Source organism: Desmodus rotundus, chromosome 6 (genome assembly GCF_022682495.2).
Source record: "Desmodus rotundus isolate HL8 chromosome 6, HLdesRot8A.1, whole genome shotgun sequence".
Lineage (NCBI taxonomy): Eukaryota > Metazoa > Chordata > Mammalia > Chiroptera > Phyllostomidae > Desmodus > Desmodus rotundus.
This window is the reverse complement of record NC_071392.1, coordinates 74,812,930-74,820,743: the sequence shown is the minus strand read 5'-3', so window position 1 is coordinate 74,820,743 and position 7,814 is coordinate 74,812,930. Positions and strand designations below refer to the sequence as shown.

The 7,814-nt window shown below is 46.8% G+C and overlaps 1 pseudogene; it reads right to left on the bottom strand.

Moving 5' to 3' along the window:
• Positions 1 to 239: 239 nt before the first annotated feature.
• On the bottom strand, positions 240 to 1,154 carry LOC112299826 (procathepsin L pseudogene; annotated as a pseudogene).
• Between the last annotated feature and the right edge of the window lie 6,660 nt (positions 1,155 to 7,814).

The window sequence follows — 7,814 nt, the reverse complement described above, 5'->3', positions numbered from 1 at the left end:
GAAACATAGTCTTGGTTGCCTCCTGTATGCACCCCGGCTGGGACCAAGTCTGAAACCTGGGCATGTGCTCTGAGTTTCGAACCCATGACCCTTTGGTCCACGGAACAGTGCTCCAACCAACTAAGACACACCAGCCAGGGCAAATCTTTCTTCATCTCCATCATCTCAGTGGCAATTCCACAGTGGTTGTTTCAGTCTTTGGCCATCTTTACTTAGTCGCTCATGGCCTTAGCTGTACCCTAGCTGTTCTTGACAATCCAATATTTATTGTTAATTGAGTCTGCTCCTTCAAAGCCATAGCCAGCCACCAGAACGCCATGATCTAGGTCTTTGCTGCTGCTGTGTGCATCATAATAAATGCCTTCTTCATAGAACCCGAAGCCATCGGGTTCTCTGTTCCATCTATAGCAACAGAGTTGGGCCCCACCGTTGCCACCTCTTTCCTAAGGGACCTCTCCTGGTGAGGGATGACCAGGAAGCCAGTGTCATTGGCTATAGAACCCTCGGGCTTGTGTTTGCAGGATCCAACCTTGATATGAGTAAGTTTCCCCTGAGTCCAGGCCTCCATTGCCTTATAACCTTGTCTTACTGGAATACGTTATTTAGGCCACCATTGCAGCCCTCACTGCCTCGAGACTGAGAACAGTCCACAAAGTCTGTTCACTCAGTGAGATGTTTGCCAGCTTTCCGGGCCATCTGTTCTTCAAGGGCACCAGTTGCACTAAAAGTCCAACGAGAACCCCTCTGATTCTGATTCTTCACAGGAGTTACCTAGCCTCCCCCTCTCCAAACCACAGATGAGGGGATTTCACCAAAGAGAGGCTCCCAGAACACTTTCCTTTTCTTGTGCTTCTGGCTTTGAAGGCCATTCATCACCTGCCTGAATCCTTCATTGGTCATGTCAACAAAGGTGTTCATTGCTGTGGTGGAGCGCTGTTTCCCGAGGTTGTATTCCTGGTTGCGCAGGTCAGTCATTAATTAGCACGTTCTTCTCCCACACTGCTCTCCTCCACCTTCTTCATTCCAGCCGTGTGGTTTCCTGTGCACCGCCTTCCCCTGGTTCCATCCACTGGTGCATCTAAACTTCCATCAAGTTCTGGAGCAGCTGAAGCTATTCCTAAGTAAACGGCAGTCAGGAAGAGTGAAGGATTCATGTTTCAAAAACTATTTCCAGGAGTGCAGGGAGCTGTCATCCTCCAGCCCAGGGGCTGGAGGTCACACTGTCCTGTTCACCAAGCCAGGGCTGGGGACCACGCCTCCTGGAACCCCAAACCCCTCTATCTTCAAGGCTAGGTCCCCAGGGAGGCCCAGCAGCTTCAGGTCCTGGGCCGGGGCACTCACCAATGGCTACTTCTATTTTCTTTAAACACACACACACACACATACACACACACACACCCCACAAATGATGTGATACTATTCACACTACTGTTTCTGCACCTTGTTTTACAATTTTTTAGTTTGGAAAAAATTTTTTTAAGATTTTATTTATTTATTTTTAGAGAGAGGGGAAGGGAAGGAGAAAAATAGGGAGAGGAACATCTGGCACTGCTCACATGCCCCCCACTGGGGACCTGGCCCACAACCCAGGCATGTGCTCTGATGAGGAATTGAACCAGCAACCCCTCAGTTCACAGGCTGGTGCTCAGTCCACTGAGCCACACCAGCCAGGGCTAAAATATACTATTAAAACAAAATTTCAAAGTTGTCAGGCAAGTCAATCACACAAAGCTGTTTAGAGCAGTGATTAAAGAAGTGGTAACATTTTGCCAGTAATTAAGGAAGTGGTAACATTTTGCCAGTGTAAAATATCACAGGATTCAAATCACAACTTGGATCTTCAAGTGTTTTATTGCATGTAGTAAAATGTGGTCAGTTTTAAGGTAAAATTCCTCCTCTGGATATCTTGTTCTCAATCAAGTCTTTCTTTCTTTTTTTATCCTCAACCAAGGACATTTTTTTCATTGCTTTTAGTGAGATAGGAAAGGAGGGAGAGAGAGAGAAACATCCATGTGAGAGAGAAACATAGTCTTGGTCACCCTCCTGAATGTATCCCAGCTGGGACCAATAAAGATTTTATTTATTTATTTATTTTTAGAGAGAGGGGAAAGAGAGGGAGAGAAACATCAACATGCGGTTGCCTTTCACACGCCCCCCACCAGGGACCAGGCCTGCAACCCAGGCGTGCGCCCTGACTGGGAATTGAACCAGCCACCCTTTGTTTTGCAGGCTGGTACTTGATCCACTCAGCCACACCAGCCAGGGCGTATTTTGGGAAATTTCAAATTTCCATAAAGCATTTATAAGAAAAAGATGGCATAACTGTTGGGAGCAGACCAACAGCGACCTTGACACAGTCAGGACGGATGAGATGTGTCTGCACAGCAGAGGCAGCTGTGGCTGGACTTCCTGTATATCTCTTCTTGCATGCATGTCTTTGCTATTACTAGGTGGTGGGATTTTTGAGCACTTGTATTTCAGGTCCACTGATCTGCAGAATTCCAATGCAATTGTACAAAATGATTTCTTGGCCATAGAACAAAAGTCCCTTATAACCCCTCCACAGCCTACTTCTCCTGCCTATTGGAAGATTAATATTAGACAATGGGCAGGCTAGCTGCCCGAAAAATGGAGAAAAATTTTACTAGATATCGCCCTTAGTACAACCCTCCCCCCCATACGTTGGACAGGAATAATAATTGACGGAACTAGATGGGTAAAAGAGCAAGGAAAATAGGTGAACTATTACGATTTAAGCACGAGGGCACAAATACAAAGATCATCCCCTGCAAGGTGCATAAAGAAAGAACCTAGACAGGAAGACAGATGGCTGAGTTAGAAAGTCTAACCACATAGGCCCTTTAATAGTTCACATATAACCGCTGACTAGTCTAGCGTATCTTTTTGACCTATGCCAAATTCTGAAAACTTTGTTAGACATCAAATGATCAATAGCTATTTGAAACTTTGTACATATAGTTACTTGTAGTTGTCTGATTGATAGCCCTCCTGGTCAAAATAACCTTTGTTTAGTATGAACAAATCTGTAGAACTTCCTGTACATTTTCTTGGTATTTCTGCATAGACTTTTTCTGCTTGAGAAATCCTGCCGTGCACCTGTTCCTTTGATGTTATATAACAAATCCCTATAAAAATGAAGCTTGATTAAACCCTTAGAGTTTGGTCAGACCCACAGGGGCTGGCCGTCCTCCGGCATCAAACTTGGTGTCTGACCCCCCGTTCTTCGCCTGCGCCATCCATCCTTCGGGGACCCTGAGACCCGCCGAGGCTGGACACTGGCACATAACAAATCTCCATGTGCTCATCACCCAGTATTGATCTCAGTTCTTTCACTTAGTATACCTATACCACAGTTTCTTACCGACAGACACAGAGCTGCGCCAATCTTTTAAAAGCAAGCATATATTTCATTGTACGGATGCACCATAACCAATATAACCGTATTGTTACATATATAATGTAATTAATTTATTTAAATATACTTCTTTGAGCATTGTGTGAGTATATGTGTGGGGGAAATTCTGATAAGTAGAATGTTGAGTCCAAGGGTAGTCACATTCAAGATGGAAAAATATTGCCAAATGATTTTCCTTAGAGATTGCACCAGTTTTCAATTGGCTGCAAGAAACAGTGACTTAAACATTAATCGCATTTAGTTATCCAGAAGCCTGGAAGAGGGCAGAGGCAGTTCTTCATGGCATCATCGAGAGTCCTGGTCCTTCTGATCTTCTCTTTTTCCATTGTGCCCCGGGCTTAGTGCTTCATGGTCGCAAGAGGTTACTTCTTCAGGCATCATGCCCTCTCATCTTGAAATTCTGTTTCAAGTTGGGGAAGGGAAGTCACATTTTCCCATATTTGTCATTGATCAGAACTGGGACACATGTCCATTCCTAAGGCAATCACTGACAAAAGAGAATGTGATTGCCATTATTGATTTGGACCAATCATAATCCTTCCTCAGGGGCTGGCGTAGATCAAGGTGGATGAAGTGAAGCTCCGTCCTTACCTTAAAGAACTGGGGCTCACGAACTTGGAAGAAGAGAAAAAGTGACCCTTGGGTACACAACCAACCGTGCTTGCTAACACACTCAACTGTGGTGCATTATCAAACTTCTGATCGACTTGACTTAATTATTAAGGTCAGTCTTAAAAATCCTTTTTTGTTTGAACCCTGACAACCTTCACATTAAAAAGAAAGGTAATTCTATCCCTTTGCTCTTGAATATTGCTCTTTCTTTTTCCAAGTACGTTCATGGTCTCATTTGCTCTAACCCACAGAAAGAGGTAGAACATGTGTTCGTTCCGCATTACCGATGGGTGCCCTGAGGCGCAGAGCAGTCAGGGGACTTGCCCAGCAAGGGACATCATTAGATGCTACAGTTCTCAGATGAGGTGGGTCCTGCAGCTCTGCACTGACGTCAGAGGTGAGTCTGACATCAGCCATGGGCTGTGGGCTTACGTGGGCATGCTGGGGGCTGGAGGTGCCTCTCAGAGCTCTGTACTTTGAGGAGCAACTGGTGGTGTCCTGTTGAGAGGAAACAAAGGCAAAGTTTAAGTCTCTGTTCTGATTTTAGATCATCCCAACAAGCAGCTACTCTTGTGAGAAATATACCTATCAACCCACATTGAGGAGGTATCTACACCGAGCTATAGATTGGACTAGAAATGGGATAATGGACTATAGATGGACTATAGAAATGGACTATGGATGGGATAATTCAATCAAATAATGGGTCTATTATTTACCCAAATTAAATTGTGTGTGCATGGGGACTGCATTGGCCCCTTTGGTATGCATGTGACCTCTTAGGCATGAGGTACCCAAGGGCAGAGGCCATCCCTTATTCACCTCACTATTCATAGTGCCTGATCCATAACAGGTGCTCCATAAATGCCTGTCAGATGCACGGATGGTCTGAATTCTTTCTGCTAGTGACTGAAGTTCTTCCTATTATTATCTGTCAGAGCATCCTGTTTATTTCTACACAGCATCAATCAAAGACTGTAATCGATCAACCAGTTGATTTTGAACTTGTCTCCTTTTTGTTCCCCATGGTGAGAACCCAAGTTCCATGAGGGTCAAGATTGGGTCTGCCCAGGCCCGGCTTAGGTCCTGCCACACAGCAAGAGCTCTATACACTGTAAAGTGAAGCTTTGAGAGAACGTTGGTATTCCTAGGTTCTAGCAGTGCCTGGCACTTGGTGGGCCCTCAATAAATATCCTGGAGTAACCACCTGACTGAATACAACAGTGAGTTCGTGTGAACGCCCCTCTGACAGGCTGGGGTGGAGACAGCTTGACAGAGTGCAGCAGAGCTGGGGGTCAGGACACCCAGCAGTGCCCCAGGGGGACAGAGAGCCTGAATGAGGACTGCTGCCCACCATGCGATCACACCCACATTTCAATTCCTCATTCTCTTGGGTCTGACCCACTTCTCCCTTCCTCTAGTTCTGCCCGATGATTTTGTTCATTAATAATGATCCATTGTATTAATTCAATTCCTCAAAACACTGACTTTCATTTCCTTTTGCTTCACATTGGTGATTCTGGCTCAGGCTGTGAGCTTCTGACAGGCTCTCTCAGTGGAGGGGGTGAAAGGTGGACAGACGCTGCCATAACTAAACACCGACATGCTCACACCTGCTCTTTCTTAGCAAGGGGCTGCTTCTCATAGGGAGGACTCCAGACAGCCCCACTTTCTAAAGGCTCAGCTAAAAAAAAATAGAAGGTTACTAGACTTGTTAGATTTTGCTCCCTGGCCCCCAGGCAGGGTCTGTTCACTTGATGAATAGCGCATCAGGCTAGCTAAGGAGGAGAGGGAGTGACTTGAGCTCTATGTGGGTCATTCAGCTTTGCTGTGCATTCAGAGAAAATAATTGAATGCTGGAGTTGGTGGGCATTATAAAAATGAAAAAGCCAGAGGCCTTTTCTTAAGAGTGTAGACAGTTACAGGCCATGCCAGTCCTTGCCAGTCTTACAAGAGGTAGGTGTGCTCCTGTACTGGAGGGAGGGGGTGAGGAAACCCACTTGGACAAACAGTTCCAGCCTCCTCCAGCCCAGCCACCCTCCTGGCTGGGCTCTGGGGAGACGTTCCCCAGGAAGGATCCATGCAGGTTATGTAACACTGTCTTTTCTTTCTCTCCTTTCCTCTCTTGTCTTTTCCTTGTCTTCTTTTCTCCTACCTCCTCCTCCTCCTCCACTATAAACCTTCTTAAACAAATAATAAAAATATAAACCAAATCTTTTAGAGGATGTTTTTACCTTACCCCCATTAGTGTCTGCAGTTGTACGTAGGCAAAAGGTGGTCTTCATAGCATTCTTCCTCCAGTCAACAAACACGGTCGTACGGTCAGCCAACTGCGTGACAGACTACCCCTAAAACTTAATGACTTGAAGCAAACACCATTTATTTAGCTCATAACTCTGTGGGTTAACAATTTGGGCTGGGTTTAGCTGAGCTCTGAGAAGGCCGCATGACATAGAGGGGATTTTGGCACTTAGCAATCTACAGAAGGTTGGGGAGTGGGCCTTGCAAAGAATACAGCAAGAACAGTGACCTCTCTTCCATTTAATTATTTGAGTGCCCAGGTAATCATGTTCATTGTCAACAGTTAGAAAAGGCAAAGCTGCGAGGCCATGGGGAAAGTCATCCCTGACCCTGCCACGCTGCGAAAACAGCCCCTGTGCTGCGGCCGTGCTGGTTTGCCCGGGAGTGGTAACAGCCTTCCCATCCTGGGTTGGAATCCAGCCTGGAAACGTTGAAGAAAGAAATGACAGCCAAGAGGTCGACTCCAACAGGCTCACCCTCTGGGCTGCAAGCTTTCTCTCAGTTAATCTCTCTTCCCTGTTGGAGTGGAAAGACTCGGGCCATGGGCCTTTGTGGAGCTGGACCCTCCCCAGGTACCTGGGGGCTGAACAGGTCTTTGGGAAGATGCTGTGGAGAAGCAGTAATAAGCTTTCAATCCTACAGAAGGCTGAGATCTGACACATCCTGAGGCTTCCAGAGTCTTCCAGCGTCTTCCAGCTCAGTGTTTTGTCCCTAACAGGTGTTTTACCATAATTACCTACCGCCTGGAGCAGCTAGAGTGAGCTCAACCAGACACACCCACTTGTCCTGCAGTTAGAGTAGGAAAGAAGTGGGGCCTCACGTCACTGAGGAGGGGCTGGGAGAAGGAGCTGTACGCCCAGCACCGTGTTGGGTGCTATGTGGCATCATGCAAGTGGAAGACATAGCTCATACCCTCGAGGAATCCACAGTCTTCTGGGGAAACTCCGGGAACAGCAAAGCCACCGTGGAAACATGGCAGTGACATCAACTGTTTGCCAGGAGGCTGTCCGGCCTGTTGTCACTGAGGGCTGGCTCTGGGGCCACGCCGCCTGGGTTTGAATCCCAGGCGTGTGATTTTGGGTAAGTTACTTACACTCTCTCTGCCTCAGTTTCCTCATTTGTGACGAGAGCATTACGGGAACCACCACACAAGGTTGTTGTGAGGATAATTTGGGTTATCACAAGCAAAGCACTCAGTAGCCACTCGACCAATGTTAATCATTAATTAGAGCAAGGGCATCCAGAGCGCAGAGCGTGGCGGGCTCATCTGGAGGTCTCCCTGAAGGAGGTGCCTAGTTCGTGTGGGTGAGCAGTCGGGGAAGGAAGGAATTCAAACGCTTGCTCAGCTGAGTGGAACGCAGTGATCAGAAAAATCCGCTCATCCTGTTTTTATGCAACTGCAGGGCACGGGGACTTGTCCCATCATGGCCTGTAACGGGGCCAAGGAGTGGGAAGATCTGTATGC